The 27,550-nt window shown below is 45.3% G+C and overlaps 1 long non-coding RNA gene across 1 annotated transcript; it reads left to right on the forward strand.

The window, feature by feature from the left end:
- The first annotated feature begins 679 nt into the window (after positions 1-679).
- On the forward strand, positions 680-12,841 carry LOC135575852 (uncharacterized). Its single transcript, XR_010467211.1, has 2 exons — positions 680-838; positions 5,743-12,841. It is a non-coding gene; the product is annotated as an uncharacterized LOC135575852 (long non-coding RNA).
- The last annotated feature ends 14,709 nt before the right edge of the window (positions 12,842-27,550 follow it).

Raw genomic sequence — 27,550 nt, forward strand, 5'->3', positions numbered from 1 at the left:
CCGCGGCACCTCTCACTCTGGCAAGGGCTGGTGGGGAGCAGCAAAGCACAGGAAGTTTGTGTTTGGCCAGGTATCGAGCTAGGCAGTCACAGCATGGTCCTGGCAATACATACCAAGAAATTACATCTTCACCACCATCAGTGTGACATACTTTGCAGGATCAGGCCCTGAGACACATATTGCCCCTGGACACCCTGTCTACGCTGGAAAAGGACCAGCCTGGGACACGAGGACTGTTTGGGAGACAGTGGTCCCATCAGTTCACTGCATGGCTTTTGGAAGTCATTTAGTTCTCATATTTGATGCAGCATTGACTTGATAGCGCTGAGAGGCTGGTCAGGAACCTCTAAACACAGACAACCTCTCCTCTCAGGGTGCTGCTGCTTTCAAGGGAGTTAGAATAGTTGGCTTAGTTTGCATGAAAAATTTCTGCAGAGGCAAAAGATGGATTTAAATCCCGAAGTTTGTTTGCTATTTCTTTAGGAAACCAGGATTCTGAATTCAGAGCAACTTGTTGAAAATATTTGTTTCAATAAGGCAAGCCATTTTGTGCTTCATGATTAGTTTTGAAGGGGGAAACAACCTTAACCCAACCCACACAGCAGCCTGGCCAGCTTTCTGCACAACCTCTGTAAAACAGGGGATTATAAACACTCCTTTATCCAGCAGGCATGTTAGTGAGGCTTCATTAACTCCGAGGCTCAATTAAAGTCTCTAAAAAGCTTTGAGCTGCTTGACCAAAAAGCTCTATGAAAATTAATTTAGTGCTTTTATATCTGCTCAGCACCAGGACCACAAAAAGATGCTCCAAGAACAAGTCCGAGGAGGCTGATGGCAGGTGAGGGGATGCAACAGGCGGTTTATCTGCCGGCACACAGTGGCCGGCGGGCACGGGCTGACCGCGGCGAGGAGGGAAGAGCTGTGATTTTTAAACACCGCTTTTCCTCGGGTAGCTGGCTTGCAGCTGCAGGCTGAACACAGCATGCTCATCTCTTCCCAGCTGTAACGTTTGCCTGGCTTGGGAGCCTGATGAGACAGTTTGAAGTAGGAAGGGGGGGTTAATTGCACATTTTATGGTTGCTAAGAGTCCCCCTGAGCCAGACAGGCTGCCTGCTGCATGGGCAGAGTCACGTCCAGGCTGAGCCGAGCACGGAGAATCCCCAGCCGCGCAAAGGGACACTCAGATAAATGCTACCCCGGTGATTCTGTGGCAGATTTACCAGGCTGTTTAGATCTCCAGTGTAAATCCAGTGACTCAGAGATAAACTCGGTCCATCGTAAGGAACTGTTTCAACAAAACGGGGCCTGTCAGGAGCGGGGTTATGTTGACAGAGTAGCAGTCCCTGCCGTGCCAGCTCTTGGCATCCCCCAGCTGGAGCCTTTATTTACACAGCTCTCTGCAAGGAGCACTGCGCATCTGAGCATGTGTTGCTCTTTCCCAAAGGCGAGGAGTCGGTAGGAGATGTGGGAGAGCAACAGCATCCCCCCGGATTTTCCCGGATAGCCAGGGGGAAAAACAGAAGTCTTCATTTCCTCAGTTTCCCCATCTAAGCTAACCCTGAGTCCATCCAGAAGGTGAAGGTACCTCTGTGTGCAAACAGGGAATTTACCAATGAAAAGCAAAAGTGGATGGGCACTGAGACACTCCTCTCAGAATGTAGATAAATTCCCGTTTCTTTTCTCCTGCTTCCTGACAGTTCTGTCTGGAGGTTTGCATTCAGCATAGGCTCCTCAGTAAACAAATACTTGAGTTTTATGCAACAGAATAATTGTTTGGTATTAAATAATTCTCTCCATTTGTACACTTCAGGCCTCAGACACCTAGCAGAGCCGACACTCAGCTCAGTCAGAGAAGGAAAAAACCATTCAGGTCTGGGGAGAGCTGAGCTGAAGCCCTGGGGACGAGCTCATGGTAGAGCCCAGGGCTTTGCTTTCTCTCTGATTCCCATATAATAGACCCACTAAACCCCCAAGGCTGGCAGGCAGCTCTGCACATCGCATTATGCAGCCCCTGCATGAGCAGGCTGCCCCGGGGCCACCACCCAGACATGTGTCACCACGGCTGGGCAGAGGGACAGGACCTCCTCCCCTCACCTGGATGTCCTCAGATGCCTGTTGGCTTTGTCACAAGGGCACATTGGTGGCTCACGGTCAGCTTGGTACCCACTAGGACTTCCATGTCCTTCTTCGCAAAGCTGTTCTCCAGCATGTGCTGGCACCTGAGGTCATTCCTCCCCAGGTGAGGAGTTATTCCTCCCCCAGTTGACTTCATGGGATTCCTGTTGGACCATTTCTCCAGCCCATCAAGGTTCCTCTAAATGCTGCTGCCACCATCTGGTTTATCAACAACTCCTTGCAGCTTTGTATTGTCTGCAGCCTCACTGAGGTGCACTCTGTGCCATCGTCCTGGTCATTAATGAAGATGTGAAATGATGTTGGCCCCGGTATCAACCTCTGGGGTGCACCACCCTATGACTGGCCTCCCCTGAATCACCTGTGTGGGTTCATAGTGCCCACCCCTGAGCATCTCACAGCTGCTCCAATGCATAAGATCAGAGAATCACAGAATAGTTTGTGTTGAAGGGCCCTTCCCAGCTCATCCAGTGTCCCCCCTGCCATGAGCAGGGACATCTTCACCAGCTCAGGTTGCTCAGAGCCCCGTCCAGCCTGGCCTGGGATGTCTCCAGGGATGGTTCATCCACCACCTCTCTGGGCAACCTGTTCCAGTAGGCACCACCTGGCCAATTTGCTTGAGACCCTCCAGTGGCAGCTGGGTTTTATCCTCCGCCTCATAAAGGTGGGGGAGACTGGGACCAAAACTTCCCAAAGCAATTGCTCATAACAAATAAAGAGGGAAGTTCCCACCGGTCATGGAGTTACTGCCTCAGAGAACCAGGAACAGACAATGCTTGACACTAAACATCCCTCCTGGAAGAAATTTCTCCTGCGTTTTCCCAAAGGCCAGCAGCACATTAGTTGCAGAGTCAAGAAGCCTCTGCTTGTAGCTCATGGTTTAAAGCAGCGGGCAGAGGCAGCAGCTCTCGAGGCTTTAGCACTGTCTTAATAGAAGACACTGCAGTAAGGAAAATATTATATTAAATCTCTATATTTATATGTGTAACAAAAGTGGTATCAGCAAAATCCTACAGCATCAAAGCAAATCACTTACCTATTTTTAGCTGTGTGATTTAGTCACACGCTCTGAGGAAATAAGGTCAGGCTCTGTGCAATGTATCCCTTTCTCCCTGTCTCTCGCTATTTTTTTCTGTCCTTATTAAAATTCTCCACCCTGCAGCAGAGCTTTACGACACGGAGACTTTACCATCTGCAGGGTCAGGCTGTAGAACTGTCCCAGTAGGAGTTTGTTCTGCTGTCAGCATGTCCGGATTAGAGGTAATGAAGGCAGAGCCAGGATCTGCATCCCAGCATCTCCACCGACTGATGCTGGATGGGTCCCCAAGCCGGTCTCATGGTGGTGAAAGGGGTTCACTGGCAAATGCCACCACTGATGCCATCAGGGACCTGGGAGCTCCCAGCTGTGACAGTGCTGCCTCCATCTGCAACCTTCAGTGAGTGAGAAATTGCCCCTGCCTCGGTTTCCCCAGTTCCTATGTCCTGCTTTTGGTCTCTCATTCAATAGCAAAATGGGGAGGCACAAGCCTTAATGGGAGAAAATTAAGTTTGGGCTCCTTCTAAATGTTATTGGAAGAGCAATCCAAGTGAATAATGGAGAAATTATTCCATTTCTTTCTTAGTTTCCCAAGACCTTCTTCTAGAAATTGTTCTACCAGACATTTTTCCAATTAAAAAAAAAAAAAAAAAAGTATTTAAAAGTAAAACTAGCTGTTAAAACTCCCATAAAGAAAACACAGTATTTTCCCACCTGTACAGCACCTCAACTTTATTAGCAGTAACAAACAAGTAAGGGGAGTTAATTTAAGAAATTAAAATGGCTCTTGTTACCTTCTGTTCCGTGAGACTTCATTTCTTCTGTTTGCACCTTAGCTGCTGCAGAAAGGTCTAGTCTAGGAAGCAACAGTACATTCATCTCATGATGCAGCTGAACTTCGAACTTCTTGATCTGGCACGGCTTCTTTTTCCATCTGATAATTCACTGTTATTTATAACTGCAACCTTAACTGCTGGCTAATATATTTTGATATTTTAACTTGAGCAAAGCCAATGATTTACAGCCTTACTATACTATGGGTACAGCTCCTGACCCCTGAAAATTCCTTTTTGCTTTGCAAGGTGCAGTAATACACATGAAAAAGCTGAAATTAGCTCAAACTTAATTTTCAAATTAGAACTTTTGGGTTTTTTAAGTTGTGAGAATATAAAGTGGAGGACCTTGAACGTACCAAACATTTTATTTCTGTTCCTCTAAACAAAATTACACCGAGGTTGCAAAGACAATAGTGTCAAATGAATAATAATAATGAACAAAATACTTCCATTGGAAATCTGAATATCATAAACAATCTCTTAGGAGAAGAAATGACTCAAATACTGTTTCCAATTCTATATGTGGGATACAGTCTCTGAGCTTAAAACAAGCTATTCTACAGCTATTTATTGATATTTACTCAAAACTCTAGATGCTGTTTTCTGTGTTCACTATTTACCACTTGGAGAATGTACTTTCTTTGCATAAATTACATTGTTTTAGGTACTGGGGCAGAATTAAGGTTATTGTTGAAACTTCAATCAATAACTGTGATGCTTTTTGGCCTGTGTGGTTTTTGACCTGCTGATTCTATATTTATTTTAAATCTTTCCATTGAATAACAACAAAAGAAATCCTACCGTTTTCATGCATAGCTGCAAGGTACTAATTATGTTCCTGTAAATTAATGGTCTATTTACTGCCTTAACCTATCTTAACGAAGATTTTGTTTGGGGATATATTACTAATGGAAAAGCCTTGACATCTTAACACTCTCCTGGGTAAATCGTTAGAATAGATTCCAAACACAATTAAAGAAAGACTTTTTTTAACCATTGTATTAGGAGATAAATAGGCACATTGTCCCCTCTGAAGGCTTGTTTGTAAATTCACAGATTTTCCATTAACTCCAAGCTTCTTGCCTCAAAATTGGTCTGCTGCAGGTGGACCAGGCGAAAGTGTTGGGAAAGGAATAGGTATTCGGTTTGCTTGTATTTTTTGCATGTGAAGTGAAAAATTGAAACAAGGGAAATCCCCAGAGGTGGCAGCAGAGGAGGAAACACTGGGAGGAATTGGAGGCAGAAATATTGACCCTCTTTTCCATCGGCAGGACTTTCTCCAAGAATAAGGTGTCCAAAGGTCTGAAACAGCTTCCCACTTAAATTTCCAACACATGTTTTTGAAGACTCTTGCCAACTCTGAACATCTTTTTGGTTGTCTTATGATTTTATGGGAAAAAGGGAATTTTCTTGCCGTTTCTAACCACCCACACTGCGACATTTCTTTATGGTTCTTTATTTCTTTATAGTTCTTAGGAAGAAGAAACCTTTGGAGTCTCAAAGAGAAGTTGTAGAAAGCCAGCCTCAAAATTATAAGTTTGAAAGAAGTCATGGTTTATTATTTAATCAATCTTAAATACTTTGCAATAGAGGCACAGCTTAGGAAGGACCTCACCCTTGAATTTGCAATGAAGAAAACCTGCTGGTTTTTCTTTCGAGGTTTCCAGATCCTCTCCTGGCAGTTTTCAAATCGGCAGCTCTCAAACCTTTTAACTTTTCCTTTCACTGCATTTACAGGGACGGGCACTATTTCAAGGGAGCAGGGGACAATGGGGAGGAGAATGGATGGACATAGTCGATGGCCATGCTGAGATGCGGAGGAGCTGCTGGAGATGCACACACAGACATGGGAGGTGAACCTGCACGGACAAGCTCCTACATGTCCCCATGGTCCGAACCACCAAGAAGAAGTTTCTCAGCATATGAGCGAAGCCCTGGGGCTGTTGGCTTCACCTAAACCATTTTTTCTCTTGGTCTTTGTGCCTCTTTCCCCTTTGCTTCTCAGGAGCCATTTCCAAAGCACGGACAGATGAAGAGCATCCAAAACCTTTCAGGGCAGGGGATGGAGAAGGCTGTCACTGCCTCTGAGCCACAGATTGGCATTCAAGCAGCTGAATTAATCCACAGTTTCATGCCTGCTGGTCCCTCTGATTGGGCTTTTATAATTAGAACAATCTTGTCCCCAAGTGTTTATGAAAGGGCTGCAGTGCAGGCTCCCAGATTTTATTACAATTGAATTTAAGGGCATTTATTTAGCTTATTGCTACCACTCCACCATCTTTATTTGCTAACAAGGGCTTTGTTCCATGCTGGGGATTTAAGAGGGACACAGGATTAGTGCATCCCCACCACCCCTCCTCTCCCCGTCCCAGATCTGTCTCTCCGGCACACACTGGCTCGATTGGATTACGGCTTTGTGCCATCCTGCATCTCCCTTTTTATAAAGTGGATTGATTTACCCCTCTCAGCCCGCTTGCTTTTCTCCCCACCTTCCTCCGAAAGAACAAACAGCATCAGATATGCCAGAGCTCCTCATGTCACCGCTAAGATTTACTGCGCTTTGCAAAACAAAAGCATGTAACTTGTGGCCGGAAAGCAAGAGTGACAGGCAGGAGGTTAAAACTCTTTGCAAGGAAGAAAGAGGGGAAAAGCGAATTACAAGGGAAGGCTTTGAGCCAGGGCTTCGAAACCAAACAGAGGAACATCCAGCATATCCCGCTATTGCATCCAGGACTGGGACAGACGGGACGCTTTCTCCTGCAGGTGTGTCTCTTAGGTAGATGACCATTCGACATACCCAGAGGACCATTTTCCAGCTATTTCGTCTCCTCAGATCTCCTCAGCTGTAGCTCTCCTGTGTCACTGATCCTTAAACCACACCAGACATGTGCTGCCTAACTACATTTTTGTGCTAAAGTCTGCAGTTTCAACCCTCTGTGGGTTTTGGGCAGAAAGGAATATTGTATTTTCTTTAAAAGGACAGTTTCAGCCTTGAAGAAGGCATTAGAAATCTCCATGTTTAGTCGCTCACTTTCTTCTCAGTTTGGTTTTGGTTTTTTTGTGATTTATTCCACCCCTGGTGATTTTCCTGCAATTTAAATATGTGCCAGCAGTTTACAAGCCTTTCTCAACGCTGCCCTAGGCAGTATTCTATGTTTTTACCTGTTCTGCCTTCAAGATTTAGCTCGAGGGTCCAGCCCCTGTGGTAAAATACCTGGCCCTTAAAATTCGAGCCTGCTGCCACTGATTGCATCAAATTGTCTTGGGCTTACTAGACAAACTGAACAAAATTGAGTCTTTAAGACACAAAAATGCCAAACCCATAAATATGGGGGTTCAGAGGGCTGAGGGGCAGGGGAGCAGATGAAGATGGGGCGAGAAGCTGGAGACAGAGCCATGGCATGCGTATGGCCCAGGCAGACACCAATCCCCCCAGCCTTGCACACTGTGTTCACCCCACACGATAGATGCAGCAAGCTATTTCCAGCAGGTAGGTCATAAATCCCTTGTTTATTGCCCTTTATTATGTTGTTTCAACAGCTCTTAAAGCTGGAACAGCGACCGATTGATAGCTGCTTTAAATCTCTTTCATTTTCTGCCCATATTTCTTTGTTTTTCAGGGAGGGGGGCATTTTTTTTTCCACCTCTCCACTTTCTCTTTCCCTTCATGAGTCAAATCCCATCTCTTTCCCTCTATGAGTCAAGTTTTATAGATCCCCCTCCACACTGAAAGGCGGCAGCGGCACAGAAATGCCGGTAGTGATTGGGGAAGAGCAGCCAGGGAGCACACATGGAAGAGGAGACAGTGCTTGTATTTTTGCTAGGAAATGCATATATAGATTGAATTCAAAGCAAGAGGGGCAAAATGGCGAGAAGAGGCAGCCGACTCAACAAGGAATGATTGACTGCGGTAGAATCAGGAAGGAGAGACCCGCAATTAAAATACTATAAGATGATTATGGCCTGGATCAATTTTTAGGTGTTCATTGGCAACTGCATCCCCTCCTTTTGAACAGCCGTCTTGTCCAACAGGGGATAGGGAAGCAACCATAGCTTTGGGGATGGAGTCTAAGGATGCCAGCAGGATGGAGATGCCAGAGAAAAGTTATGGATTAAATCACAGTATCTCAGGCAGCCCCTGTGCAGCTTTTAGCACAAACCCAAAGCTTAAGGGTCACCAGGGGCTTCTGAGTCACATCAGCAGCAAGAGCGATGCCAGGGTTTGCAGGATGTGATTGATGGTAGAGCTAGGGAATCTCAGCACTACCCTCCTAAAGCCTGTATTTTTCCAAGAGTTGATCAAAATCTTATTATTTCAGTCAGGGTAACTATCTCCTAGCAAAATAGAGTTTTCCCATGAAAACATTTCATGAGGATATGTCCACAGCGCTGAAATTTATAGTGGGGGGAAAAAAAAGCCTAGTGAATTATTTCAACAGTGTTTGCTCCAGTTCTCATTTTGATTACCTTCATTTTGACACGTATTTTAATATATTCATATTTTCATGCTTTGACCTTATCAGAACGAAACGCTTCATTCCATCTAAATGAAGGGATTACAAATGGGCTGGATGAAACTCTTGGCTGTTCTGAATCTGAAAAATGTGACAACTTCTGTTCCATAGAAAAGTTCCAAATTTCAGCGTCTCATACGCATTCAAAGCAAACTCCCCAAAGAGTGACAAGGTCTTGAAGGAACACTAATTAAAAGTCCAGGACCACTCACCAAACAGGAGCCTTTTTAGGCAGGTTTCCAGCCTTCATTAAGGCTTCTATAACTATTATAGCAGCTAATTTTCATGCTGGATTCAGACTGATCATGTCTGAGAACTTGCTTTACTGGTGGGTTTTAAGCACCTGGAAATCCCTCCCAGGTTCTCCAGACACATCTGATCCCACAGCCCTCAGCACATCTTTGCAAACTCCTTTACTGGGTGAAGGTGAGGGCTCTTAGCGGCCCATTAGCTGTAAGCAGCCTCTTCACAGGGGTTTAAGAAAAACACTGAACACCAAAAAAAGCCCCTGTGCTTAAAAACAAAAAATAACCAGTCACAGCAATTAGCATCCTTGCCAGTAAGAGCCTCTTAGGGCTGTGGCTTTGTGCTGTGGAAGAAGCCAGCCAGGGAGGCAACCCAGGCACCAGCAGGGAGGGGAGCAAAATGTGTCTTCAGGCTTCAAGGGTTATGTATTTCCACCCGGTGCAAAGGGATTTATAGCAATAATGCCCAAAGGCCAAGTGTGAAATTACTAAATCATGTGCACATGCCAAATAGGGGGGAAAAAATCTGCCGTCATTTCAATCCACTGAACAGATTTTTTCCCATCCAAAATGAGAATTAACTGCCTTATTTTATTTCAAATTAACATGAGGGGGCAGAAACTGGACATTTTCAGCATGCAGCTCCTAGTTTTAGAATAAATGCTGCCGGATCCCATGTCTTGACTGGCTCCACCTTTTCTGATTTATGTGACAATTTGGTCTATTGGGAATAGTGACAAAACTTCGGCATCTATGATGGATGGGATATCACCAGTGAGCAAATTCTTCCCTGGGAGTTTTGAAGCGAAGAACACACCTATTGCCCAACATCTTCATTTCAACACTCCATTATTGTATTTTTAAAGCACTCCTTATAAAGGCCAACTGTACACTTAAAAGTTTGACCAGCATGAGCTATATCAGTTTAAAGGGTGAATAGAATTTTTAATTTTTACATTTTTTATGACTTAGATGTGCCAATAAAACTCTTGGCTGGATTTCCACAGCTTACTTGCTGAAGCGAGAGCAAGTTAAACTGAAAAAGCAGTTTTTTTTCCAGGGGTAGAAGTTGGTAAAAGAGCTGCTTTCTAGGATAGCTGTCCAGGCAAACCTTTGAACTTTATCCAGAGGTAGAGCTGGGATTTGTAAAACTGCTTTTCTTGCCTTCAGAGAGATGTCAGCTAAGATTTGCTGTTTCACACAATGTAAAGAAAAAGACATCGCTTTGTGAAAAATCTCATTCCAAGGAATTTAACAGATGATCCAAACAAATAAGGGCGGAAAGACAGTTAAGAAAAGGTGGGTTCTAATATAAGATAAATCTGTGTCCAAACAGGAATAAAGGTGGCATGGAACCAGGAGGTTCGGGGCTAAAACTATCCAGCTGAGTCTTAAGTGTAAACTTCTGAATATGGGTGATAATTCAGCATAAAAGGTAAACTCCACCCTGACTTCCCATCAGATTTAGTAATTATAAAATTATTTCCCTCAGCCCTGGAAGCCTTGCTGGGCTCTGCTTGTGCTGAGCGGCACAAGCCCACTTCTAATCATGGTTGGCTCAGAGTATAAAACACATGTCAGTCAAGGGACAATGTTCCTGGTGCATCTGCAGATCTACTTGGCTTTACACCAATGGTTTAAGCCCTGTGCCTCAGTCTCCTCACTTTTGGATGGGAGGAGGCAACATTCCCCTATTGCACAAACCTCTCTGCATTTGGGAAGTGGCACAGGGATCACTGGTACTGGAAACATTGCAAAACCCAGATTATTTGATCCAGGAACATTTGGTTTGCATTAGCAAACTGTTTATTAATAACCACTGTTTATTGATAACCACTGTCACAGCAATACAATATTGTCCACAGCAGTTTCTGTGGTTTTCCACAAATGATGACAACCCCTTGCAAAACTCCTCTCTTAATCCAAGTGCCAGACTGCCTGCACTGGTGACTCGGGTTCTTACTATTTCTGCCTTTAATAGCCCCAGCACTGATTAGATTGCATGGAGTAGCCCATGTTCAGCAGTTTAATGGGTACCAGCCCAGACAGACTAATGGATCTGGAGACCAGGAAAGAGCAGGAAGGTGAGCTGAGTGGAGAATATTGAGGCTTTTAAGGCAGAAAAGTAGCAGCTAGACATGGGGTAGCTGACTCACAGAGCCTCGGTGGAGACAGAGATCCTCGCTGCTCGTCCTCGGTCATCCATCAAGCTGCGACATGCCCATGAAAACCGGTCATTTCTAGAAACAATTCGCACAATGCAAAGCAGAGCTGGGAAGGGGTCCTGGGGCTCAGGGCCAGAGGTACAACCAGGTGAATTATTGTAGAGTCTGAGCTCACAGGCTTTTCCCGCTCCTAAAGAAATGCATTTCCATTTCTGATGCCTCGTGTCACCACCTAGGAGATGTCAGTGCTTCAGAGAAACCAAATGTCCTTGCTACATCTCCATTTTTTCTGGCTCTGAGAGGTCCAGACAAGAGATACCTGCTTTTCATAACTATTAATACCAGACCTTATTAAACAAGGTCTGCTGGGGAGAGAGGTCTTGGATTCAGTCCTGTGCAGGGACTCACCCAAAGGTTGTTTTTACCTGCACGTTGCCACTGGTAGGTGACTTAGCTGGGTCAGAGATAGGAAGGACAAACTTCAGTCTACTTCAAGATGCCTTTCCAGACTGTATCATCTGGGTTCTGGAAAAAAAAAGGCTCGAGGCATCTGGAGAAACAGAGTGAGTAGGAAAGGACTTGTTAAAATATATTCTCATGTTCATTCAGTGAAATCCTCAGTGTCTTTGTTTTGCTTTTTAGTGAAAGAAAATCCTGATTACATAGGAGGGGAAGAAGACAGAAATCAGGGACCACTGCATATCCTTTTGAAAAATATTCAGAAAATAATATTTAACATTCCCAAACCTACTGTGCAGTGGGTGACCCTTTGCCCTCTCCTCCCAAGCATCAAGTATTCTGAGCAATGAAGAGGGGATTGCACCAGCAGGAATATGAACAGAGAACATCTAGAATGAACAGCAGAGAATGAAGTACCTGCCAGTCTTCTCATGGTTATGATGCAAGGGGAGGACAGGAGGGGTAAGAGAGTGGAGAGAACATGAGTGATCCCCTAATTAAACAAAAGGCTTTCTCTAAAGTCCCCACTGATGGATCTCCTCCTGCAGGCTTGTGTCATTTGGTTTTGTTCCACCAGCCATAAATAACAGCCCTCCTGGGACTTGCGAGGAGGGTAAAAACGGCATTTGGCAGAAAAATTGCAACAAGGACAAGGCTGCAATGGAGACTTCGTGTAAGGAATGCAGAAGCCAAGGCGGAAACAAATTGCCAATTTATCCTGACCTTCCCTTGAGGCATCCCTCCCCCTTCCCCAAATCTACAAAATGAGCAATGCAGAAATCAATAGCTCAGCACAGTCACAGGGACAATAGGAAAACAGCGGATGGACAGGATGGTAGATCGGGAAGGAAAACTTTGCAGGGCAACAACAGGAGTTAAGAGAGTGATATCAGATGTCACATCCTTTTGACAACACCTGGATCATTTTAAAGCAGAAGATTTGTGTGCAGGGGGTGGTGGATCATGTTCTTGCTGTTGGAAACCAATACACGGGAAAGGGAAGATGTGTCCGAGAAAGAAAGAAAAGCCTTGGGAGGACTTAGGCAATGCTGAACCTCCTCGCTCATGCTGCTTGATGTGCTGGTTTTCAGAGCCCTGCATCAGCCTGGAGGGTATAGGGCAAGTGATGCCATTTGAGAAAGTCCTCAGACCTCTGGAAATCCCCCAGCCCCACCAGTAAGAATGAAGATTTGCTGCCTTCCAGGTTCGGATGAGGATAGGACAGGTCTGTGTGGATATTTGTGAGTCCCAAATGGCCCAACATCACAGATTGCCAGGAAGATGTCAGCCCAGGTCCAGTCTCAGGAGGTTTCTCACACAGCAGCTCCACAGCAAAGTCACAAAGCGAATACGAGAGACCCTCAGACACTCTTTGTCCCTGATTTACCACCCTCCTCAATTATGCAAAAGCATTAATTTGTAGGGGTATGCAATAAATCGGTTTAGATCATTACTTGCATCAAAAAATCTTTATCTCATCTCAACCTAGATGAAAAACCTTGGTGAACACCTCTTCCCCCTACAGCCCACACACAAAGGGGATGAGCAGCTGAGCAGCAATATTTCAGACACCGGGGAATTGTATCAGACTTTGCTGTCACTTTGCTGTCTAGTGAAGAGGTGGGCTTTCCAGAAAAACTGTCTCTTGGGGTTTAAATATTAAGATCGTATCTGAAAATGTGAACTCAGGCTTGCTGATCGCATTCATCTGCATTCCTGCGTAATGTTTTTTGGACAGAGAAGTGCCTCTTCTCCTGCAGATCTGACCCTCAGCAGCTAATGCCCTACAACAATGTTGTGCACCTTTTCACTTTAGTTACTCAGACTAAATTGCATCTCATTCCTGGCAAATTTAAAAGGTAGTCGGCAAACCCTCCAAAAAAAAGAGCCCTGATAGAATTCAATTTGTGTCGACTCCAACCTGGCAAGGATTTACAGCTGTGCTCGATCTGACACAATGCACTTTATTCTTTTTATAGTGCAGCCTGAATGCAATAGTGTAACAGTCACGTTAGAGGGAGTCGACCAGAAGCTGGAGAACAGGAAGGGATTTTATAGGTACAATAAGATTTATGAAGAGAGACGTTTCTCTGGAGCGGCAAGCTAGGGAATTTCCAAAAGCAGCAGAATACATCTGCTCTTCCCCAGATGCTTTTAACCGTGAGAGGAGTCTACCATATCCTTGAGGTTTTATATCATAAACTAGAAAGGAGCACAAAATGGCATTGTCTTCCAGTGACTCAATGGCACAGGAGGTGTCCAGGGGTCCAGGCACCTTCATACACCCCAGTTCTCCACACCACTTGCACTGCTTTCATGGGATACAACTACCTGATAACTTCAGGGATGATGATGAGGACTTCAGGTCTAGAAGGGTGTGGTGGAAAATCATGGCTAAATTCAAGAGACCATGCAATGTGAAGGTTGCTGCTCCCATTAACGGTCTCATTAGAAGATCAGTGCCATGGAGTTGTGGAAGTTATTAAATGTCTATCAGTGACTGACCACAGAGACTGGTTGTCATCTTAGCAAGTAACACGAGTTAGCAGAAGAGGAATGCGTCAGCTGAGTGTGTGCTTTCTTGCAGGGCACAATACAGCCAAGAATGATAAACTGTTATTTTAACTGCAGGTAAATCTTCACCAGACTGCAGACAAAGCCTGTGCCAAGCCTGGGATGCCCTGGTGCTTCTTGCATGTCACTCAGTTTCCTGTAAAGTCAAGATGCTGGTATTTACCTATTAAATCCATAAAGCATTTGGAGACTCTCAGATGTAAAGATGTGTGGGGTAATGGATCTCTGCTAACAACTGTGAGAGCTGCTCTCCCCCTCCAAAAGGCAAAGCAACCTTGCAAGCTCTCCATCGTGGTGGGTCGGCAGAATATCTGCAAAGCCACAGCTGTCTGAAATTATAGAGAACTCAGAGGTAGCAAAGTATCTCCCGAGGTCCTCTAAATACTTCTGAGGTCCCCAGGCCTATCATGTGCCCCTCTGCACTGGCACAGACCCCTCGAGGTGTGTTGGTGGCAGAATATGCTGCACTGCTGCTAATTCTGTGCTGCCATCCTCCTTCCCCAGCCGCCAGCTCCGCTGGCTCCAGCTGCGATTAATTGGAAAATCTCCCACTGATTCCTGATTAGCTGCTTTAGATTAGGGTTTAATGACTTCACTCGGCCCCTAATTCACAGGGACGAGTTTCAAAATGCCTGCGAACTGCTCAGACAGAATTACATTTTCTCCCACTCTGGAGCCACCACTTAAGCTCTGTACACACCAGCCCTGTTCCTCTGGACCATGCCTAACCTGCCACCCCCAGCCCTCCTCTGCAGCGCCAGGGATGCCAAACTGTGGCTCCTGATGGCCAGAGCAGGAGCTGGAGCGAAGTGTAAACATAGGGATGGATATTTCCAAGCCACCTTGGGACTCAGGTCATCTATACAATTCCATATTTTGAATGTGACTTAGCCACATAGCTGAAGCATGCCTGGAAACGTCAGGCTAGAGTCAGAATCGTGGACCTGTGGGTGACTGCCCTGGTGCATAATGGGTTGTTCAGGGATGGTTGAGACAGACGTATATGGGACTTCAAGGAGTGCAATAACTGGAGTGATCTGTTCTTTGGTGGAGAACAACAGTGGTGCTGCACACTGAGAGCTGAACATCTTCCAAGTGGTATGTCCAGATCCAGGATTTAGGGTTACGTCTCAATATCTGTACAATCCTGAGACTTAATATCTGTATAGTCCTGAATCCTGGAGAGTTTCGGCTTGCTCTCCTTTGCTCCATCATCCCTTTCTCTTTCCTTCTCCACCCCAAAAAGCTCATTCAATACCTGAGGAAAGTGAGTATGGAGAGGTGAGGGAGTTTGCCTGGCAGAGAACAGATGTGAACCCCTACACTGCATGGCTGACTGGTCCAGCTATGCTACTGGGAGCTCTGGTACCCACGCTGCTCCTGGAGACCAGGATTTACATCTCAGCTTGACTTTGGAGGCTGAGACGAAGGTCATGTCACACTGCCTGTCTGCCTTGTCACCAGCCAAAGAGGTTGTAAACACTGGTTTCAGAGGCTGCCTTGCCTTTTGAAGATCTGAAAGTGCATTTATCTTCCTGAGACATGCATTAATCTATTAACTACCGGTGAAGATAAGGGAATGAAAAGAGGGTTGGGGGGAGGGGAAAAAAAATAAAAAATAAAATTAAATTTAAAAATAAAATAAAATAAAACAGCCATTTTCCTCAGTAAAAGATCATGGGCTCCTTCTCAGTGCCTTAGGCACAATGTCCCATCATGCAGCTGCCTTATCACAGCTCTCCTCTGCACCAGCCTCACCCTGACAGTGTGAGGTGACAGCTCACAAAGTGTCCGGGTCCCCTCACTGTGCCCCAAGCCCCACACTTGATCCCTTTAATCGCCACATCTCAGTGACAAGGCAAAAAAAACAACTCGACTCCCAGCAAGACAAATCCCAAGCAGGTTGTTTGTTTTCTCTGCAGGCATATTCAGCTCAGTGCCTGGGAAGAGCCGAGCGGGGCCAAGCTGGAGCTTTGCAGAAACAACTCCTTGGTGCTCTGTAGCTGGGCCTGGAAAACACACTTGGGTTATAATCCCAGCCTCACCGAGCAGATTAACTTCTTTCTCCAAGCCTCAGTTTCCCCACTTGGAAGGGAAAAGAATTAACATTCTTTTTCCATGCAAAGGAAATTGGGGATAAAAGACCTTTGGGGGTTTGTTTTGGATTATTCTCTGCAGCTTGCTCCCCCCCCGCTGAATTCCCTGCACTCTGCAGCAGAAGCTTTGTGGGTTCAGGCACTGAAGGGTTATTGTCAAAGAGTAAAAAAGGGCACAAAAAGGACTGATTTTGGAGGAAAGCACACCGTAACTCATGGGAGGGGTAAGATGACCCAGCTGCCCCCTAACCTGGGGGGAGAGAGCCCCCAAAACCTTGTGAAGGACCTGGGGAGAAGTGGTTTTGGAGGCTGCATTTGTCCCCAGGTACATCAGGACAGGCTCAGGGTGATGCCACCACTTTTGCAGCTGATGTGCCCCAGCAGTATCGCCAGCCCAGCCTGGTCCTGAGCTGCTTGTCTCCACCAAGGCTGAAGATGAAGGAGAAATTAGAGAAAGGGAAGGTGGGGGGGGAAATGCCACAGAACTAATAAACAGCTTTGAAGGAGATGGGGAATTGAGTCAGGTCCACATTAAAGGGCAAGGAAATGAATGCTGAGATGAAGGCGCCTGCAATTTCAAATGTATCAAGCTGATAAATAAATAAAGTTAAAAGAATGACTTTCAATTACATTTGAAAGAGAAAAATAGGGAGAGCTGGGGGGGAATGACAGAAAAAAAAACACAGACAAACCCAGATGCTCTCGGGCACTGCACTTGTCTTGCAGGATGCTCCTCTCACCTGCCCAAGGCAGCAACAGCCGGGCTGTGGTCCCGGGCAGATCAAATGAACGTGGTTTTAATGCTTCAATTAAAGTTCATTCTGTTCAGCTTTAAAAAGTGCTTTAGCCCTGCTAAGCTGCAGCGGGTCAAAAGGAAGGATAAATGGCAAGTCTCATCTGAAAGCCAAATACACATGTTCCCACCATTAACAGTCCCTTCCCATTAATGAGGATAATATTGTTGGCTTATAATGTTGCTTTCATTTAAAAACTGGAGAAGAATGAAATGTTCTCCTCCAATTTTGGTTTGGTGCCAGGAGCTGCCTGTAAAATCCAGATAAGAGTTCTCAGCACAAACTTCTGATAAGGGAATTAACAGGTAAACTTCAAACTTTGGGGAAGCAGGGGAGGGAAAGCATTTGTGATTTCTTTGCTGGTGTCAGCTTGTCAGACTGAATCTCCCCAGACCCGGCTGCCACGTTCCCAGGATCCTCATCCCTATTATCTGTCTATACTGGGAAATTACCCTTTTCTATAGCTGAGGATAAGGCTTCATCTCCTTAAAGATCATAATTTTTCTCTTCTTTCTATTTTTCTTACCTCCCCAGAGACCACCCTCTGTACTATTCCTAGCACAGCTCTTCTCTCGAGTGGAAACCAATTCCTTGTCAACTCTTTTGGAGTTCTTTCATCCTTTTTTTTTGTTTGTTTGTTTTTAATCACTTCACCTAGATCATCCACAAATCCAACCAGAGCTGAAAATGAATGTATTGACTTCAGATGCAGCTTCCACTTGAAGAAGAGCTCCGGGCCCTGGGCAGGATGAAGTATTTGGATGAAATAACCCCTTTGGCAAAGAGTCATTCACTCTACTTGTTCACTTTGTCAGCGCTCAAGCTTATGAAAAGCTAAAGCTGATCCACCAGATCTAGGAAATTCTGGGACATCTGAAACTTGGAAGAAGAGGGTAATATAGAAATGTGTCAGTTCCTATTGGCAGTTCAAGCTGCACATCCAAAGGATGCTTGGTTTGGGAGTGATAAATGTCATTCGTCTTTGGCCAGTATTTGGCTGGACAGGTTGACTTCAAGGACAGTTGTTCTAGTTCTCCTTTACAGCTAAATACTCGTTCCACTCCTGGAGAACCCAAGGGAGATTACACATTTCACGATCACAGAGCAAATTAAGGTCAGAAGAAGAGCAAAGATTAGAGTATCAAGTCATCTCTCTGTCTAGCACTGAATCCTTGGAGTGGTTCCTAGACAAGTCGCTCTGTGCTTAAAACTTTTAAAAATAAAGTGGTGATACAGTCATCTGGTAGGCAAGAGAATTTCTATGATCCTCCTAACACCGAGCACATAATTTTACCTATACATCCCTTTCACCCTCTGTTGTTGAAAAGGTGAGTAAGGCTCAGGAGCAGAGTGATTCCTCACAAAAGCACCGAGGTTTAGGAAGCTGCTCCTTCCTTCTATCAAATATTGGCATTTTCCATCAGCAGCTGCTGCCTGAGCCAAGCAAACCAGTTTTGAGAAAGCCAGGGTGAAATCCAGACAGCTCAAATAGAAATATCAGAGTTTTTCAAAGGCTAAAAGGAATTTGATTAGTTTGCACAACATTGCTGTTTCTGGACTTTTATATCCTGAGAGGGATCACCAAAATAACATGTCAAAGGCCGTTCACAACAATTTTTCCACTTACACCAGAGCAGGGAACCCCAGAGCTTTTGTATGATCAGCAGCACTGGTCTCTCAGTTTTAGGACTGATTAAGACCTCCAAATCCTCAAAGTTTGGGAAAGCCTGAAATCCTTGTCACCCTTGTACATGGCTCCTTAAGACCTATATTCTCCTTTTTAAACCCCAGCCTAATATTGTCCCAAAACTGTCCTCTGCCTGTCATCATGCACGCCTGTCCCAAGAAACTCGCTATTTCTGGAACAGCAAGAGCTGGGCAGGAATATCTTGTTAAGACATCTATTAGGGTTTGAAAAAAGCTGATTCATCTCAATTGAAATGCTTCACAGAAAGAGAGTCAGTTTGATGAATTTCTTCTGTCGGGAAAAAAATTGCGACTGAGACAACCTGTTTTAACTTTTTATTCAAAGTCACTTTGTTTTGAAATTTAAGCTGATTATAATAAAAATATATTTTTTTTTAATGAAAAAGAGGTCACACATGAAACACTTTGATATCATCAAAATGAGGTACTGCAGACATTTTTTTTCGTTTTTGTCTGCTCATGAAAGTCTTTCTGACTTTTCATCCAGGACAAGGAACTTTAAGCCTCTATGTTTCTTTCCAGGATGAGAAATCATTTACTGCTCATTTCCAATAGAAAAACAGAACCAGCCTTTCAGTTTCTAGTTCTGCTTTGAACGGAGACTGAGAGTTAACTAGAGTGATCCAAAGTTGTTAAAAACTAAGAGATAAGCTTTCATATTTCATACTTCAATCCTTCTCTGCTCCCAGCGGCCAAAGAAAATGCCATTAGCCTTGGAGGTACTTTTGGTAAATAAAGAAAAGGGGGGAAAAAAAGAGACAGACAAGAGAATAGTCTTTATCCTTTATTTTTCTCTCATATATGTATTATAAACCGTTTTCTCAAAGGCGTGAAAGTGTCTCACTTTAGCCCACAGAGTCAAGGGAGTCTGGGTTTTCAAAGTCGCATTTTGAAAGGGACGGGTGGCTTGAAAGCCCGTCTCCAATGTCGTTTTGCTAAGGCGGAGCGGTTCACACGGGCTGGTGCAAATGCGGTGCTCCCTGCAGAGATCCCGTCAGCTCTTCTTACTCGGATTTCGTGAGAGTCTGGGGGAAAACAGCCCAGATCTGCACTGGCTGGAAATCTCAGACACTATTTGCACATCAATACCCAGAAGGAGGGGACAAATACTTGCTTAGCAGATCTCCCAGGCTTTGAGTTTCTTGCTACTTTGCTATTTATTTGAAAGTATTTAGGAGGGGGAGTTGTTTAGGTACATCCCAGGGTCATCACTGCTGTCCCTTACTGAAGGGATCAGGGATTTGGGGAACTCACTGGTGATTTTTCTTTTATAAAGCCAGAGCTGCTGCTGATATTTTTACTTAAAGCTTTGCTGTCAAGGCCGCAGTGATAGAACTGGGAGCTCTACAGAAGCCACTGTTGCATGGAAGCTTATTTGGAAAAAGGCTATTTTGAGAAGTGTTGTCTGTAAATGAAGTCATGTGAGGAGTTCTCCTTTGGGACTCACAATTTCTTGGGGGAAGGTGAACCAGTACACATAGAAAAAGCTGACCTTTCATAACACTCATGTGATTTGGAGTGACCATGTATCAGATTTCTTCAGGACTGAGCCCCTAACAGACTTCTGACAAGAGCATATAATTTTTAAAGCAGTTTTAAATTTCTGCCAGTCATGCGATCCATTTGAATGTCAGTCTGGGAAGGCAAAAAAACCCACAAACAAATGTGAGAGCTCTCATTCTATTTTCCTCTATCCATCCTTATTTAAAAATCCACTCACAATAAAGAGGATCCTGTAACAAGTGCCCTGGTAGACCAGAGTCTTTCCCAAGTCATGCGTGGGCTCGCATCGCAGTAACAGCCATGTCTGGCATCCCTCTCCTGGAGGGCTGGTCACTGGCATTTAAAGAGGATTTAGGTAGCAACGATTTGGGCACAAGCAGATGTTCTGCTGGAAAGTAACATTTACTATAAGGATGCTGCATTACCAGTCTGGGAGAAGACTCTGTCTGCATGTCAAGAGAATGTCGTGGTCACCCCACCTTGTGCCATGATGCACGGAGGACAGGGGAGGGTGTCAAGGTCTCATGCTGTGTCGGAGGAGCTCTCTGAAACAGCACCACAAATGAAACTTAACAAGATAATTTGGATGCTTCCAAAGAAATGGCTCCCAGAGTGAGGCATCTGCCTCTGGCTCTCCCTGCTGAGTTCCTTGAAATGCTGGCAACACAGTATGCAGATTTGAAGTTACTGGGAGTTTCGCAACAGACTACAGCCTGTGATTTCACCCCTTCTGAGAAGCTCTTTGCAACAGCCAGCCATTGCGGCGGTGAGGAGAGCATGAGGAGAAAGGAAACCGCAGGGCACGCTTGCTCAGGGGCTCAGGAAGTCAGTTAATGGTACGGCTGATTTTGCTGGTTAAAAAGCAGATTCACTTTCAACAAGCTGCCTCCAGACACCCAGCACTGCCACTAGAATCGTTTTGGCATGGAAGAAGCAACACAATTATACTTCTTCTCCAAGAGGAAATATGCAGAAAAAGCATTTCAGGAAGGGCACAACGATGCTACTTTTATTGTCAGAAAAGAGACACTGATAAGTTTATTATTACCATTATGGCAAAAGTTCTACTGAAAATTCGACTATTCCCAGTGGTGAATTCCCTGTTTGCATCACAGGAGACATTCCTAGCTCCCAAGGACTCATCTGCATGCAGCTGCAAAACAACTGGATCCAGTGATGTGACCATGGCTACTTGAGAAATCAGTGGCGGAGACAGGATGGCTCTGTCCCATTCCAGCCATGCGTTAATTGCATCCACTGTTTCTTGCTATGGAGCATGAGACTTGACAATAGAGCTGCTGCAAACCACTGCTGATTGTGAGCCCTCGGGGAGTCGCCACCCCCTTTCATTAATAAAGACAACTGCACAGAAGCAAAGCAGCGCTGGGGTTAGCGACACTCCTGCACTGCAGCGCTCGGGTGGCATTTCTGCAGATATTTACAGTTGCACTCCTAGGGAGCCTAATAGTCCCATCTGGAACCATCAGAGCTCAGAGGGGACTAGAAGTGGTTGTGGCAATTCCAAGCAGCAGGAGGTGAGTATATGTGGCTTCATAAAAAGCATCACAAGGATATGACCCAGACAGTCCTCATCTCGCCTTGCAGCAGAAGCAGGGGGAGGACTCGGCATGGCTCCTGGAAGAGCAGGAGCTCATGGAGTGCCTGCACAGTGCTTGGGGCTAGAGTTGGTGTGCCCTTCCCCTGCACATGTGTGTATGTATTTGTGTGTGTGCAGAACCCCTCCCTGGGCAGCACAGCTGCATCGCATCTTCCTGAGTCCCTCCAGACTCTCAGATTGGGAACTGGTCCTCAGGGCTGGTCATGGTCACTCACAGCTCCCAGTTGTGCAGAGCAGGCTTATGCATTCAATGTTTTAGGAGCCAGACAGGTTTGAGCTCAAAATTTCTACCACCCTCTCACAGCTTTATTTTGTTCTGCAATCAGTCCAATCCAGAGGCAAATTCTGATTAATAAAAGGAAGGAGATGAAGTTGGCCTTTGCTTTTCAGCAAAGTACGTGACAGGGAGCACCCTGGTGTGCCTGCTTAGGAGAAAGCTGTGCTTCCCAGAGAGAAAATTGCAAGTGTTCATTTAGGATAAGACAGCCAAGCAAAGCACTGCCTAAACAGTCTCCAAGTGGTCACTACTCCACCGTCCTCCCCCAGAAATTCTGTTCTTTTTCTGGGGCTCTTGTCATGTGCTGTCAGACAGCAGAGGAGCCAGGACCACTGACAGGTTGTGGGACTGGAGCTCTGTGCTGCCTCAGTTTCCCCATCCTGTTGTTACCAGCCAAGGATATTGTGAAGGTGAATGCAATATCAGCTGAGAAGGGTTCACAGATCATTGGAGTGAAGGACTGAGAACAAATATAATGTTATATATATATGTATAAGGCACAGAGATAGTATTCTTATGAGCAAAGCAAAAGAGGCTGTGCTGTTCTGGGCAGGAATATGGAGCTGGGCAGGAGCTGGGAGAGTGTCCCGGTGTTTGGGATGCAGGACCAGGGGCGGGTACCCAACAGCATCCTTCCCTGGCAAGAGCAGGCGGATCAGAGCTCCTGCAGGTGGGAAGCCACAGGGTTTGGGACTCACAGCCAAGGGAAACAGCCTGGGGTTGTGGTCCATGTGGATGGAAGTGCCAGACTGGTACAGCTCATCTGCATTGCAAAGGGCTCTCAGGATAGCAGTGCTGATAACCTGCCTAGTAGAGGCAAAAAACGTGGTAAAAAAGAGCTGCTTTTGGCAAAATGCACTACACATCACCTCTTTTCTGTGTCTGGCACTGTTGCAAAGAGTAAAAGAGTCTTTCCTACCAGCTGCCAGTGCTGATCCTTGTCTTCCCCCATCCTCATCGCCCAGCACATCCAGAGCTGCCAGCATAGCTGTTCCTTGTCCCTCTTGCAGGGCACCCACCTGCCAGCCCCTGAGCATCCTCAGCAGGAGAAGCTGGATGCATCCAAGACCAGTTGTGCTATGAAGCAGCTCAACTTCTGTGCCTGGACAGTGAACTTGAGATTCTTGGAAATCTTACTCCTTTTTGTCACCCAAAACACCGAGCTGGAAAAAGATGCAGAGTTTGTGACAGCAAAGAACAGCGTGTGGAGAGTCAATCCTTGCTTAGCAAAGCCAAATCGCTATTATCAGGAGGTAGTTCACTCCTTTTCAACACCAGCTTTGTTCACCAGACCATGTCAGAAGCAAACTGGGGCAATCCCACAGGGAAACCCAAAGCCCCACGTTGCCTTCAGTCAGTCTGAAAAGCACTCGGAACTTGTGGGTTTTGCTGTTTCTTGATGCAAAATAAAATTAAAAAGAAAAAAAAAAAAAGTGTCAGCAAATTGGAGTGGCTCCAGAAAAAGGAGATAAAGATGATTAAGGGTTTAGAAGGATTGACCTATGAGGAAAGATTAAAGGAACTAATTATGTACAGCTCAGATAAAGGATGAGTAAAGAGGTGATTTAATAACAGCTTGCAAATACTCAGGAAGGTGTCAACAGTAAGGAAGGGGGAGGAATTATTTAGAGTCCTTCACCGAGGAACAACACAAGTGATGGAAGGAAAGGGGAAGGTGATATGGGACATAGGCACAATGCGGACAAAACCAGATTTCTTTAGGCAGCAGTGAGTTGGGAGCACAAATGCTCTGGAAATGCTCTGGCTTCCAATCCCTAAGTGATCAAAGAATCCATTTTTGAAGGTGTTTAGGTTCTTAAAGGTGCAGGGAAGAGGTTTAATAGGATTTTCAGATGCATCTAAGCAGGTTAGGCAACAGATTTCCATGAGAGTAAGGGACTTAAATAGTTTCATCAGTTCCATCAGTTACTTACTTACATCTTTGCAAAAAACAACGTGAAGGTCTGGCTCTAGGACTCGTCAGAAATTCCCCCACAGGAGAAGATTAGAGCTGAATCCCAAGCTGTTGGAGCAGTGTGAGAGTGGACTGGCTGATCTGCAGGAGGATGTTTTGTAGGAAAACACCTTACCTTGTCAGGGCATTGTGCATTGATCTGCCCAGTCGATTTGAAAGTCAATGAGATTTAGACTCCCAGGCCCATTAAAATAAAAATTTAAAAATGCCTTTGGCACTTAAGCACCTTGGTCAGTTAGGCAGGTCTCTGCTGCAGAGCAACTGGGGGTTATCAGTGCCCAAGGTGAACACAGTCACAGTAAAAAGCCTTCCCAAAGCTGGATGTTCTCCTTGTGCTTCCAGTGTGTCAACAGATCTCCAGGGAAACATGTCCCATATTTCTCTGTGCTTCCATTAAGTCACCTGGCGGTTTCCTGGAGACAGGGGACAGTGTTTGTCAGTAAGTGGCAGGAATAATCAACTGGATGGAGGAGGAGTGGGAAGACGTCAAAGGAGAAGCAGCATTGACAGTGTAAATTGGAAGTCAAGAGGCTGCCAGGATGAAAGCCCCACCAGAGTTTCCAGCTATGAAATCTAAAGGGAAGAAATGTCAAGTGTGGACTTAGAAGAGGATCACAAGATCAATCCACTCTTCAAGGCGCTCAGTCAACAATGTCAGCTTGCTGGGACTCTCCATTGTCACCACCATGACCAATGCATGGAGATTTGCCTTTGGTCCAACACCATCCCCTTGGCTTACAGCACCTACCTAAGCCCTCTTCAACACCAAGGTCTTAAGGGGGCTTCTACATTCCCATCAAACACCCTCCAGCCCACTGGTGGGAACTCTAACCCTCCACTGTAGGTGGTCACAGTGAACTCACATCTCTGCTCTAAGCCCAGAAGCACAAAAAGTTGTGAAGTTCACTTGTTTTCTCAATGTTTCTCCATACACATGCACCAATATTGCCAAAGTGTAAGCTTACCCTGTACCCAGGCATTGGACTGTCACAGCTATCGCAGCTGCAAGTTTAGATTCCGCATGAGAATTTTGAACATGGTAATAATAGAAGGCAAGGTGAGAGGAGAGAGGTTGTGACTCATTCTTGTTATCACCCTGAAGGGTTTTTCAGGGCAAATATTCCAGAGACAGTTTTCATTAAACCACAAACTTGTCAATTTAACCTAAAAAATATATATATGTATTTTCAAGCAGTTGCTTAAAAACTGGGAGATATTTGAAAGACTAGTTTAACCCTTTCACAGCACTTGAGTCCACTTGAAATTGCATAAAAGAGGAAAGTTAAATACAAAGATAAATGCAAAAATGGCCAGAGTTGCTATGGAAATATAAGAGCATGGAAATTGAAAGTCAATAGAGGACTAACTGTTCAATTTAAAAAAAGGTCTTTCTATACAGAAATGGAACATTTTTCAAATCCCTATTGGCCTGTATTATACAAAATGGGAAGTGTTTTGTGGCTGGGTACATCTATTTAATGATGCATGCCCAATCTGCAAACTATATGGTCAATAGTACATACTAAGCGGGACCTTTTTCTCAGGTTAATGCTAATCTCCATCACAGCTACAGAGTCCTGGTGGTAAATGTCAGCCATGAAATGCACTCGTATGTGGGTCAAAATCTATGGGATATAATGAAAAATAATTTGTAGGTCTTTCAGGTCAGGTCTGTTTGTCTTTTTAACACAGTTTCCCAAGAAAACAAGAATTATGTGATTGGGCTGGTTGCCCCACAGGCAGCCCATAACAGCTTTCTAAACCTGCTGACCTGCTGATGTGAAGGAAGAAGAGTGATCTCAGAAGAATGAAGTTCTAACAAGCTTTATAAGGGAAGATACACTCAAATTAGCACTTTCTCCCATCATCCTTCCCCTTTCCATCCCACTCCCAGGATGTGATATGAGCTCAGCCACTCTATGAGACACCAGAGAACCCACATGGGACATGACCATAGGAAACCAGGATTCCTACATTCTACTGCTTGCAAAGCAGCTTGTTTTATTAAGATAAATGCAATACACTTCTCTGGTTCCATTCAGAGAGAGAGAATTATGTTTGAACAGCATAAAACTCCATCCATGAGCAGCATATGAAGTGGAAAGTGGGGCTTTGTTTCAGACCATCTGCACTTGTCCTCCCTTCCCATACCCTACTGGGGCTTGTTGGTAGATTTATTCACCTACAAAATGTCCAGTGCCAATTTGGCATTGGCTTCCCAAAATTCACAGCTTATTGTGTCCCACATTCCAAGGACATGACGTTTTTATCCTCTTGGTCTTTTCTACCCATTTGCAGCGGCTTTCCCCACCAGAGCATCATTGGAACACACTCCTGCCCACGTGTCCCATTAAACAGACCCCTGAACCCCTCTCATGTGTCTGGACACGTATTCAAAGCACACGAGTCTCGCACAGCAAGCTTCCGACAGCTGGAAGCATCTCACTGACTTAGGGACAGTAAACCTAAAAAAAATTAGCAGACGGAGAAGATGCTGAAATTGAGCTTTCCAATGCGAAGAGCTGGCACAAAATCCAGACTTGGCAAAATAATTCTGCCACTTTGTTTTTCCCCCCCCTCCGAAGTCTAGCTCCATCCTCTTCTGCAAGGGGTTTGAAAGAAATCCATGGCACCAGCAGGATTCTCACCATCCCATCTCCCAGACTGTTAAAAAAAGGTCTTTAAAAATAGTTACGTGCTGCTGGGTGGGATTTTCTTCTGCAGGTGCTGTGCAATATAGAGCGAGATGAGATTCTAATCATAGCTCCTTCACAGAGGGAATGGTTCAGAGTTTAGCTGTGCGGCACCAGCCTCATTTTCACAGCAATATCGTTATGTTCTTCGGGTGTCAGGGGGACACATATTGCTGTCATTTCCCTGTGCTGCCTTTGGATATCAGATGCAAGGAGCAGCAATGAAACACGCAGCTCTCCGTGCTCCATCGCACTAAGCCAGAGGAGAGGAGCCTGTTTGGTGTCCTGGTGCATCTGCTGGAGCTCATCCCATGAGGGGGAGGGTCCTTGACCTTCTGGGTGCTCTAATCTCCAGCCAGAGAGGGTTCCCCATCCAAACGGGCTGGGCAGAGAAATAGGAGCTCGAGGCTGCATTTCCCCAACAGACACACATCCCACCGTGTGTTACCCGCTCACTGACACAGCTCTGCTCTGAGGACGATCTCTTCCCCACCACAGCCCCATGCTGGCTGATTAAAAATTCCTCACACCATAAGACAAATGTTTTTTTTCCCCAAATTAGTCAAAACCACTCCTACAGCAAGTGTATGACCTGCTTGGCATGTGAGTAATGGTTTTCTCGAGCTGGCTATCTCAGCAGGGTGCCAGCAGATGCTCCTGTTGAATGGTCTGGGCACCTTCTGCCAGGTCCGTTCACCAAAGAGCTGTCAGTCCCCAGGAGAAGAAGGTCCCTGCCAGAGCCTCAGCATCTGGATCTCTTCCACAGACCAGCCTGGAAGCCTCAAGACACAGGGGATTTTCTGACAAGGTCTCCCAACCTAGTCCAGCAAATGTCTACCATCTGCCAAAGTTCACATGACTGAAATACCTGTGGGAATTGCATCACCACCACACAGCCCAAGACAATAGCACCTTCTCCTTTTGT

The sequence above is a fragment of the Columba livia genome, chromosome 19 (genome assembly GCF_036013475.1).
Source record: "Columba livia isolate bColLiv1 breed racing homer chromosome 19, bColLiv1.pat.W.v2, whole genome shotgun sequence".
Lineage (NCBI taxonomy): Eukaryota > Metazoa > Chordata > Aves > Columbiformes > Columbidae > Columba > Columba livia.